A 9,686-nucleotide genomic window follows, 5' to 3' on the forward strand; every position below is an offset into this window, starting at 1 on the left:
TGCGTTGGATGCTCTCCTGGTATCAGGAGCTGGAAAAACTGGTCATTTTTGGCGCGTTTTCTGGCTCGATCGACACGGAAAAAGCATCCTCCTGCGTTGGATGCTCTCCTGGTATCAGGAGCTTGAAAAACTGGTCATTTTTGGCGCGTTTTCTGGCTCGATCGACACGGAAAAAGCATCCTCCTGCGTTGGATGCTCTCCTGGTATCAGGAGCTTGAAAAACTGGTCATTTTTGGCGCGTTTTCTGGCTCGATCGACACGGAAAAAGCATCCTCCTGCGTTGGATGCTCTCCTGGTATCAGGAGCTTGAAAAACTGGTCATTTTTGGTGAGTTTTCTGGCACGATCGACACGGAAAAAGCATCCTCCTGCGTTGGATGCTCTTCTGGTAACAGGAGTTTGAAAAACTGGTCAATTTTGGCGCGTTTTCTTGCTCGATTGACACGGAAAAGCATCCTCCTGCGTTGCATGTTCTCCTGGTATCAGGAGCTTGAAAAACTGGTAATATTTGGCGCGTTTTCTGGCTCGATTGACATAGAAAAGCATCCTCCTGCGTTGGATGCTCTCCTGGTAGCAGGAGCTTGAAAAACTGGTGCTTTTTGGCGAGTTTTCTGTCTCGAGTGACATGGAAAAGCATCCTCCTGCGTTGCATGCTCTCTTGGTATCAGTAGCTTGACAAACTGGTCAATTTTGGCGCGTTTTCTGGCTCGATCGACACGGAAAAAGCATCCTCCTGCGTTGGATGCTCTCCTGGTATCAGAGCTTGAAAAACTGGTCATTTTTGGCGCGTTTTCTGGCTCGATCGACACGGAAAAAGCATCCTCCTGCGTTGGATGCTCTCCTGGTAACAGGAGCTTGAAAAACTGGTCATTTTTGGCGCGTTTTCTGGCTCGAACGACACGGAAAAGCATCCTCCTGCGTTGCATGTTCTCCTGGTATCAGGAGCTTGAAAAACTGGTAATATTTGGCGCGTTTTCTGTCTCGATTGACATAGAAAAGCATCCTCCTGCGTTGGATGCTCTCCTGGTAGCAGGAGCTTGAAAAACTGGTGCTTTTTGGCGAGTTTTCTGTCTCGAGTGACATGGAAAAGCATCCTCCTGCGTTGCATGCTCTCCTGGTATCATGAGCTTAACAAACTGGTCATTTTTGGTGAGTTTTCTGTCTCGATTGATACGGAAAAGCATCCTCCTGCGTTGCATGCTCTCCTGGTATCAGGAGCTTGAAAAACTGGTGCTTTTTGGCGAGTTTTCTGTCTCGATTGACACGGAAAAGCATCCTCCTGCGTTGCATGCTCTCCTGGTAGCAGGAGCTTGAAAACCTGGTGCTTTTTGGCGAGTTTTCTGTCTCGAGTGACATGGAAAAGCATCCTCCTGCGTTGCATGCTCTCTTGGTATCAGTAGCTTGACAAACTGGTCAATTTTGGCGCGTTTTCTGGCTCGATCGACACGGAAAAAGCATCCTCCTGCGTTGGATGCTCTCCTGGTAACAGGAGCTTGAAAAACTGGTCAATTTTGGCGCGTTTTCTTGCTCGATTGACACGGAAAAGCATCCTCCTGCGTTGCATGTTCTCCTGGTATCAAGAGCTTGAAAAACTGGTGCTTTTTGGCGAGTTTTCTGTCTCGATTGACACGGAAAAGCATCCTCCTGCGTTGCATGCTCTCCTGGTAGCAGGAGCTTGAAAACCTGGTGCTTTTTGGCGAGTTTTCTGTCTCGAGTGACATGGAAAAGCATCCTCCTGCGTTGCATGCTCTCTTGGTATCAGTAGCTTGACAAACTGGTCAATTTTGGCGCGTTTTCTGGCTCGATCGACACGGAAAAAGCATCCTCCTGCGTTGGATGCTCTCCTGGTATCAGAGCTTGAAAAACTGGTCATTTTTGGCGCGTTTTCTGGCTCGATCGACACGGAAAAAGCATCCTCCTGCGTTGGATGCTCTCCTGGTAGCAGGAGCTTGAAAAACTGGTGCTTTTTGGCGAGTTTTCTGTCTCGAGTGACATGGAAAAGCATCCTCCTGCGTTGCATGCTCTCCTGGTATCAGGAGCTTAACAAACTGGTCATTTTTGGTGAGTTTTCTGTCTCGATTGATACGGAAAAGCATCCTCCTGCGTTGCATGCTCTCCTGGTAGCAGGAGCTTGAAAAACTGGTGCTTTTTGGCGAGTTTTCTGTCTCGATTGACACGGAAAAGCATCCTCCTGCGTTGCATGCTCTCCTGGTAGCAGGAGCTTGAAAACCTGGTGCTTTTTGGCGAGTTTTCTGTCTCGATTGACACGGAAAAAGCATCCTCCTGCGTTGGATGCTCTCCTGGTAGCAGGAGCTTGAAAAACTGGTGCTTTTTGGCGAGTTTTCTGTCTCGAGTGACATGGAAAAGCATCCTCCTGCGTTGCATGCTCTCCTGGTATCAGGAGCTTGAAAAACTGGTCATTTTTGGCGCGTTTTCTGGCTCGATCGTCACGGAAAAAGCATCCTCCTGCGTTGGATGCTCTCCTGGTATCAGGAGCTGGAAAAACTGGTCATTTTTGGCGCGTTTTCTGGCTCGATCGACACGGAAAAAGCATCCTCCTGCGTTGGATGCTCTCCTGGTATCAGGAGCTTGAAAAACTGGTCATTTTTGGCGCGTTTTCTTGCTCGATCGACACGGAAAAAGCATCCTCCTGCGTTGGATGCTCTCCTGGTATCAGGAGCTTGAAAAACTGATCATTTTTGGCACGTTTTCTGGCTCGATCGACACGGAAAAAGCATCCTCCTGCGTTGGATGCTCTCCTGGTATCAGGAGCTTGAAAAACTGGTCATTTTTGGTGAGTTTTCTGGCACGATCGACACGGAAAAAGCATCCTCCTGCGTTGGATGCTCTCCTGGTAACAGGAGCTTGAAAAACTGGTCAATTTTGGCGCGTTTTCTGGCTCGATTGACACGGAAAAGCATCCTCCTGCGTTGCATGTTCTCCTGGTATCAGGAGCTTGAAAAACTGGTAATATTTGGCGCGTTTTCTGGCTTGATTGACATAAAAAAGCATCCTCCTGCGTTGGATGCTCTCCTGGTAGCAGGAGCTTGAAAACCTGGTGCTTTTTGGCGAGTTTTCTGTCTCGATTGACACGGAAAAAGCATCCTCCTGCGTTGCATGCTCTCTTGGTATCAGGAGCTTGAAAAACTGGTCATTTTTGGCGCGTTTTCTGGCTCGATCGTCACGGAAAAAGCATCCTCCTGCGTTGGATGCTCTCCTGGTATCAGGAGCTGGAAAAACTGGTCATTTTTTGGCGCGTTTTCTGGCTCGATTGACACGGAAAAGCATCCTCCTGCGTTGCATGTTCTCCTGGTATCAGGAGCTTGAAAAACTGGTAATATTTGGCGCGTTTTCTGTCTCGATTGACATAGAAAAGCATCCTCCTGCGTTGGATGCTCTCCTGGTAGCAGGAGCTTGAAAAACTGGTGCTTTTTGGCGAGTTTTCTGTCTCGAGTGACATGGAAAAGCATCCTCCTGCGTTGCATGCTCTCCTGGTATCAGGAGCTTAACAAACTGGTCATTTTTGGTGAGTTTTCTGTCTCGATTGATACGGAAAAGCATCCTCCTGCGTTGCATGCTCTCCTGGTAGCAGGAGCTTGAAAAACTGGTGCTTTTTGGCGAGTTTTCTGTCTCGATTGACACGGAAAAGCATCCTCCTGCGTTGCATGCTCTCCTGGTAGCAGGAGCTTGAAAACCTGGTGCTTTTTGGCGAGTTTTCTGTCTCGATTGACACGGAAAAACATCCTCCTGCGTTGCATGCTCTCTTGGTATCAGGAGCTTGAAAAACTGGTCATTTTTGGCGCGTTTTCTGGCTCAAACGACACGGAAAAAGCATCCTTTTGCGTTGCATGCTCTCTTGGTATCAGGAGCTTGAAAAACTGGTCATTTTTGGCGCGTTTTCTGGCTCGATCGTCACGGAAAAAGCATCCTCCTGCGTTGGATGCTCTCCTGGTATCAGGAGCTGGAAAAACTGGTCATTTTTGGCGCGTTTTCTGGCTCGATCGACACGGAAAAAGCATCCTCCTGCGTTGGATGCTCTCCTGGTATCAGGAGCTTGAAAAACTGGTCATTTTTGGCGCGTTTTCTTGCTCGATCGACACGGAAAAAAGCATCCTCCTGCGTTGGATGCTCTCCTGGTATCAGGAGCTTGAAAAACTGGTCATTTTTGGCGCGTTTTCTGGCTCGATCGACACGGAAAAAGCATCCTCCTGCGTTGGATGCTCTCCTGGTATCAGGAGCTTGAAAAACTGGTCATTTTTGGTGAGTTTTCTGGCACGATCGACACGGAAAAAGCATCCTCCTGCGTTGGATGCTCTTCTGGTAACAGGAGTTTGAAAAACTGGTCAATTTTGGCGCGTTTTCTTGCTCGATTGACACGGAAAAGCATCCTCCTGCGTTGCATGTTCTCCTGGTATCAGGAGCTTGAAAAACTGGTAATATTTGGCGCGTTTTCTGGCTCGATTGACATAGAAAAGCATCCTCCTGCGTTGGATGCTCTCCTGGTAGCAGGAGCTTGAAAAACTGGTGCTTTTTGGCGAGTTTTCTGTCTCGAGTGACATGGAAAAGCATCCTCCTGCGTTTGCATGCTCTCTTGGTATCAGTAGCTTGACAAACTGGTCAATTTTGGCGCGTTTTCTGGCTCGATCGACACGGAAAAAGCATCCTCCTGCGTTGGATGCTCTCCTGGTATCAGAGCTTGAAAAACTGGTCATTTTTGGCGCGTTTTCTGGCTCGATCGACACGGAAAAAGCATCCTCCTGCGTTGGATGCTCTCCTGGTAACAGGAGCTTGAAAAACTGGTCATTTTTGGCGCGTTTTCTGGCTCGAACGACACGGAAAAGCATCCTCCTGCGTTGCATGTTCTCCTGGTATCAGGAGCTTGAAAAACTGGTAATATTTGGCGCGTTTTCTGTCTCGATTGACATAGAAAAGCATCCTCCTGCGTTGGATGCTCTCCTGGTAGCAGGAGCTTGAAAAACTGGTGCTTTTTGGCGAGTTTTCTGTCTCGAGTGACATGGAAAAGCATCCTCCTGCGTTGCATGCTCTCCTGGTATCATGAGCTTAACAAACTGGTCATTTTTGGTGAGTTTTCTGTCTCGATTGATACGGAAAAGCATCCTCCTGCGTTGCATGCTCTCCTGGTATCAGGAGCTTGAAAAACTGGTGCTTTTTGGCGAGTTTTCTGTCTCGATTGACACGGAAAAGCATCCTCCTGCGTTGCATGCTCTCCTGGTAGCAGGAGCTTGAAAACCTGGTGCTTTTTGGCGAGTTTTCTGTCTCGAGTGACATGGAAAAGCATCCTCCTGCGTTGCATGCTCTCTTGGTATCAGTAGCTTGACAAACTGGTCAATTTTGGCGCGTTTTCTGGCTCGATCGACACGGAAAAAGCATCCTCCTGCGTTGGATGCTCTCCTGGTAACAGGAGCTTGAAAAACTGGTCAATTTTGGCGCGTTTTCTTGCTCGATTGACACGGAAAAGCATCCTCCTGCGTTGCATGTTCTCCTGGTATCAAGAGCTTGAAAAACTGGTGCTTTTTGGCGAGTTTTCTGTCTCGATTGACACGGAAAAGCATCCTCCTGCGTTGCATGCTCTCCTGGTAGCAGGAGCTTGAAAACCTGGTGCTTTTTTGGCGAGTTTTCTGTCTCGAGTGACATGGAAAAGCATCCTCCTGCGTTGCATGCTCTCTTGGTATCAGTAGCTTGACAAACTGGTCAATTTTGGCGCGTTTTCTGGCTCGATCGACACGGAAAAAGCATCCTCCTGCGTTGGATGCTCTCCTGGTATCAGAGCTTGAAAAACTGGTCATTTTTGGCGCGTTTTCTGGCTCGATCGACACGGAAAAAGCATCCTCCTGCGTTGGATGCTCTCCTGGTAGCAGGAGCTTGAAAAACTGGTGCTTTTTGGCGAGTTTTTCTGTCTCGAGTGACATGGAAAAGCATCCTCCTGCGTTGCATGCTCTCCTGGTATCAGGAGCTTAACAAACTGGTCATTTTTGGTGAGTTTTCTGTCTCGATTGATACGGAAAAGCATCCTCCTGCGTTGCATGCTCTCCTGGTAGCAGGAGCTTGAAAAACTGGTGCTTTTTGGCGAGTTTTCTGTCTCGATTGACACGGAAAAGCATCCTCCTGCGTTGCATGCTCTCCTGGTAGCAGGAGCTTGAAAACCTGGTGCTTTTTGGCGAGTTTTCTGTCTCGATTGACACGGAAAAAGCATCCTCCTGCGTTGGATGCTCTCCTGGTAGCAGGAGCTTGAAAAACTGGTGCTTTTTTGGCGAGTTTTCTGTCTCGAGTGACATGGAAAAGCATCCTCCTGCGTTGCATGCTCTCCTGGTATCAGGAGCTTGAAAAACTGGTCATTTTTGGCGCGTTTTCTGGCTCGATCGTCACGGAAAAAGCATCCTCCTGCGTTGGATGCTCTCCTGGTATCAGGAGCTGGAAAAAACTGGTCATTTTTGGCGCGTTTCTGGCTGGCTCGATCGACACGGAAAAAGCATCCTCCTGCGTTGGATGCTCTCCTGGTATCAGGAGCTTGAAAAACTGGTCATTTTTGGCGCGTTTTCTTGCTCGATCGACACGGAAAAAGCATCCTCCTGCGTTGGATGCTCTCCTGGTATCAGGAGCTTGAAAAACTGATCATTTTTGGCGCGTTTTCTGGCTCGATCGACACGGAAAAAGCATCCTCCTGCGTTGGATGCTCTCCTGGTATCAGGAGCTTGAAAAACTGGTCATTTTTGGTGAGTTTTCTGGCACGATCGACACGGAAAAAGCATCCTCCTGCGTTGGATGCTCTCCTGGTAACAGGAGCTTGAAAAACTGGTCAATTTTGGCGCGTTTTCTGGCTCGATTGACACGGAAAAGCATCCTCCTGCGTTGCATGTTCTCCTGGTATCAGGAGCTTGAAAAACTGGTAATATTTGGCGCGTTTTCTGGCTTGATTGACATAAAAAAGCATCCTCCTGCGTTGGATGCTCTCCTGGTAGCAGGAGCTTGAAAACCTGGTGCTTTTTGGCGAGTTTTCTGTCTCGATTGACACGGAAAAAGCATCCTCCTGCGTTGCATGCTCTCTTGGTATCAGGAGCTTGAAAAACTGGTCATTTTTGGCGCGTTTTCTGGCTCGATCGTCACGGAAAAAGCATCCTCCTGCGTTGGATGCTCTCCTGGTATCAGGAGCTGGAAAAACTGGTCATTTTTGGCGCGTTTTCTGGCTCGATCGACACGGAAAAAGCATCCTCCTGCGTTGGATGCTCTCCTGGTATCAGAGCTTGAAAAACTGGTCATTTTTTGGCGCGTTTTCTTGCTCGATCGACACGGAAAAAGCATCCTCCTGCGTTGGATGCTCTCCTGGTATCAGGAGCTTGACAAACTGGTCAATTTTGGCGCGTTTTCTGGCTCGATCGACACGGAAAAAAGCATCCTCCTGCGTTGGATGCTCTCCTGGTATCAGAGCTTGAAAAAGTGGTCATTTTTGGCGCGTTTTCTGGCTCGATCGACACGGAAAAAGCATCCTCCTGCGTGGATGCTCTCCTGGTATCAGGAGCTTTAAAAACTGGTAATTTCTGGCGCGTTTTCTGGCTCGATCGACACGGAAAAAGCATCCTCCTGCGTTGGATGCTCTCCTGGTATCAGGAGCTTGACAAACTGGTCATTTTTGGCGCGTTTTCTGGCTCGATCGACACGGAAAAAGCATCCTCCTGCGTTGGATGCTCTCCTGGTATCAGAGCTTGAAAAAACTGGTCACTTTTGGCGCGTTTGCTGGCTCGATAAACACGGAAAAAGCATCCTCCTGCGTTGGATGCTCTCCTGGTATCAGAGCTTGAAAAACTGGTCATTTTTGGCGCGTTTTCTGGCTCGATCGACACGGAAAAAAGCTCCTCCTGCGTTGGATGCTCTCCTGGTATCAGGAGCTGGAAAAACTGGTCATTTTTGGCGCGTTTTCTGGCTCGATCGACACGGAAAAAAGCATCCTCCTGCGTTGGATGCTCTCCTGGTATCAGGAGCTTGAAAAAGTGGTCATTTTTGGCGCGTTTTCTTGCTCGATCGACACGGAAAAAGCATCCTCCTGCGTTGGATGCTCTCCTGGTATCAGGAGCTTGAAAAAACTGGTCATTTTTGGCGCGTTTTCTGGCTCGATCGACACGGAAAAAGCATCCTCCTGCGTTGGATGCTCTCCTGGTATCAGGAGCTTGAAAAAACTGGTCATTTTTGGTGAGTTTTCTGGCACGATCGACACGGAAAAAGCATCCTCCTGCGTTGGATGCTCTCCTGGTAACAGGAGCTTGAAAAACTGGTCAATTTTGGCGCGTTTTTCTGGCTCGATCGACACGGAAAAAGCATCCTCCTGCGTTGGATGCTCTCCTGGTATCAGGAGCTTGAAAAACTGGTAATATTCGGCGCGTTTTCTGGCTCGATTGACATAGAAAAGCATCCTCCTGCGTTGGATGCTCTCCTGGTAGCAGGAGCTTGAAAAACTGGTGCTTTTTGGCGAGTTTTCTGTCTCGAGTGACATGGAAAAGCATCCTCCTGCGTTGCATGCTCTCTTGGTATCAGTAGCTTGACAAACTGGTAATATTTGGCGCGTTTTCTGGCTCGATCGACACGGAAAAAGCATCCTCCTGCGTTGGATGCTCTCCTGGTATCAGAGCTTGAAAAACTGGTCATTTTTGGCGCGTTTTCTGGCTCGATCGACACGGAAAAAGCATCCTCCTGCGTTGGATGCTCTCCTGGTAACAGGAGCTTGAAAAACTGGTCATTTTTGGCGCGTTTTCTGGCTCGATTGACACGGAAAAGCATCCTCCTGCGTTGCATGATCTCCTGGTATCAGGAGCTTGAAAAACTGGTAATATTTGGCGCGTTTTCTGTCTCGATTGACATAGAAAAGCATCCTCCTGCGTTGGATGCTCTCCTGGTAGCAGGAGCTTGAAAAACTGGTGCTTTTTGGCGAGTTTTCTGTCTCGAGTGACATGGAAAAGCATCCTCCTGCGTTGCATGCTCTCCTGGTATCAGGAGCTGGAAAAACTGGTCATTTTTGGCGCGTTTTTCTGGCTCGATCGTCACGGAAAAAGCATCCTCCTGCGTTGGATGCTCTCCTGGTATCAGGAGCTGGAAAAACTGGTCATTTTTGGTGAGTTTTCTGTCTCGATTGACACGGAAAAAGCATCCTCCTGCGTTGCATGCTCTCTTGGTATCAGGAGCTTGAAAAACTGGTCATTTTTGGCGCGTTTTCTGGCTCGATCGTCACGGAAAAAGCATCCTCCTGCGTTGGATGCTCTCCTGGTATCAGGAGCTGGAAAAACTGGTCATTTTTGGCGCGTTTTCTGGCTCGATCGACACGGAAAAAGCATCCTCCTGCGTTGGATGCTCTCCTGGTAGCAGGAGCTTGAAAAACTGGTGCTTTTTGGCGCGTTTTCTGGCTCGAGTGACATGGAAAAGCATCCTCCTGCGTTGCATGCTCTCCTGGTATCAGGAGCTTAACAAACTGGTCATTTTTGGTGAGTTTTCTGTCTCGATTGATACGGAAAAGCATCCTCCTGCGTTGCATGCTCTCCTGGTAGCAGGAGCTTGAAAAACTGGTGCTTTTTGGCGCGTTTTCTGTCTCGATTGACATAGAAAAGCATCCTCCTGCGTTGGATGCTCTCCTGGTAGCAGGAGCTTGAAAAACTGGTGCTTTTTGGCGAGTTTTCTGTCTCG

The sequence above is a fragment of the Anopheles moucheti genome, chromosome 2, assembly GCF_943734755.1.
Source record: "Anopheles moucheti chromosome 2, idAnoMoucSN_F20_07, whole genome shotgun sequence".
NCBI classification, from domain to species: Eukaryota; Metazoa; Arthropoda; class Insecta; order Diptera; family Culicidae; genus Anopheles; species Anopheles moucheti.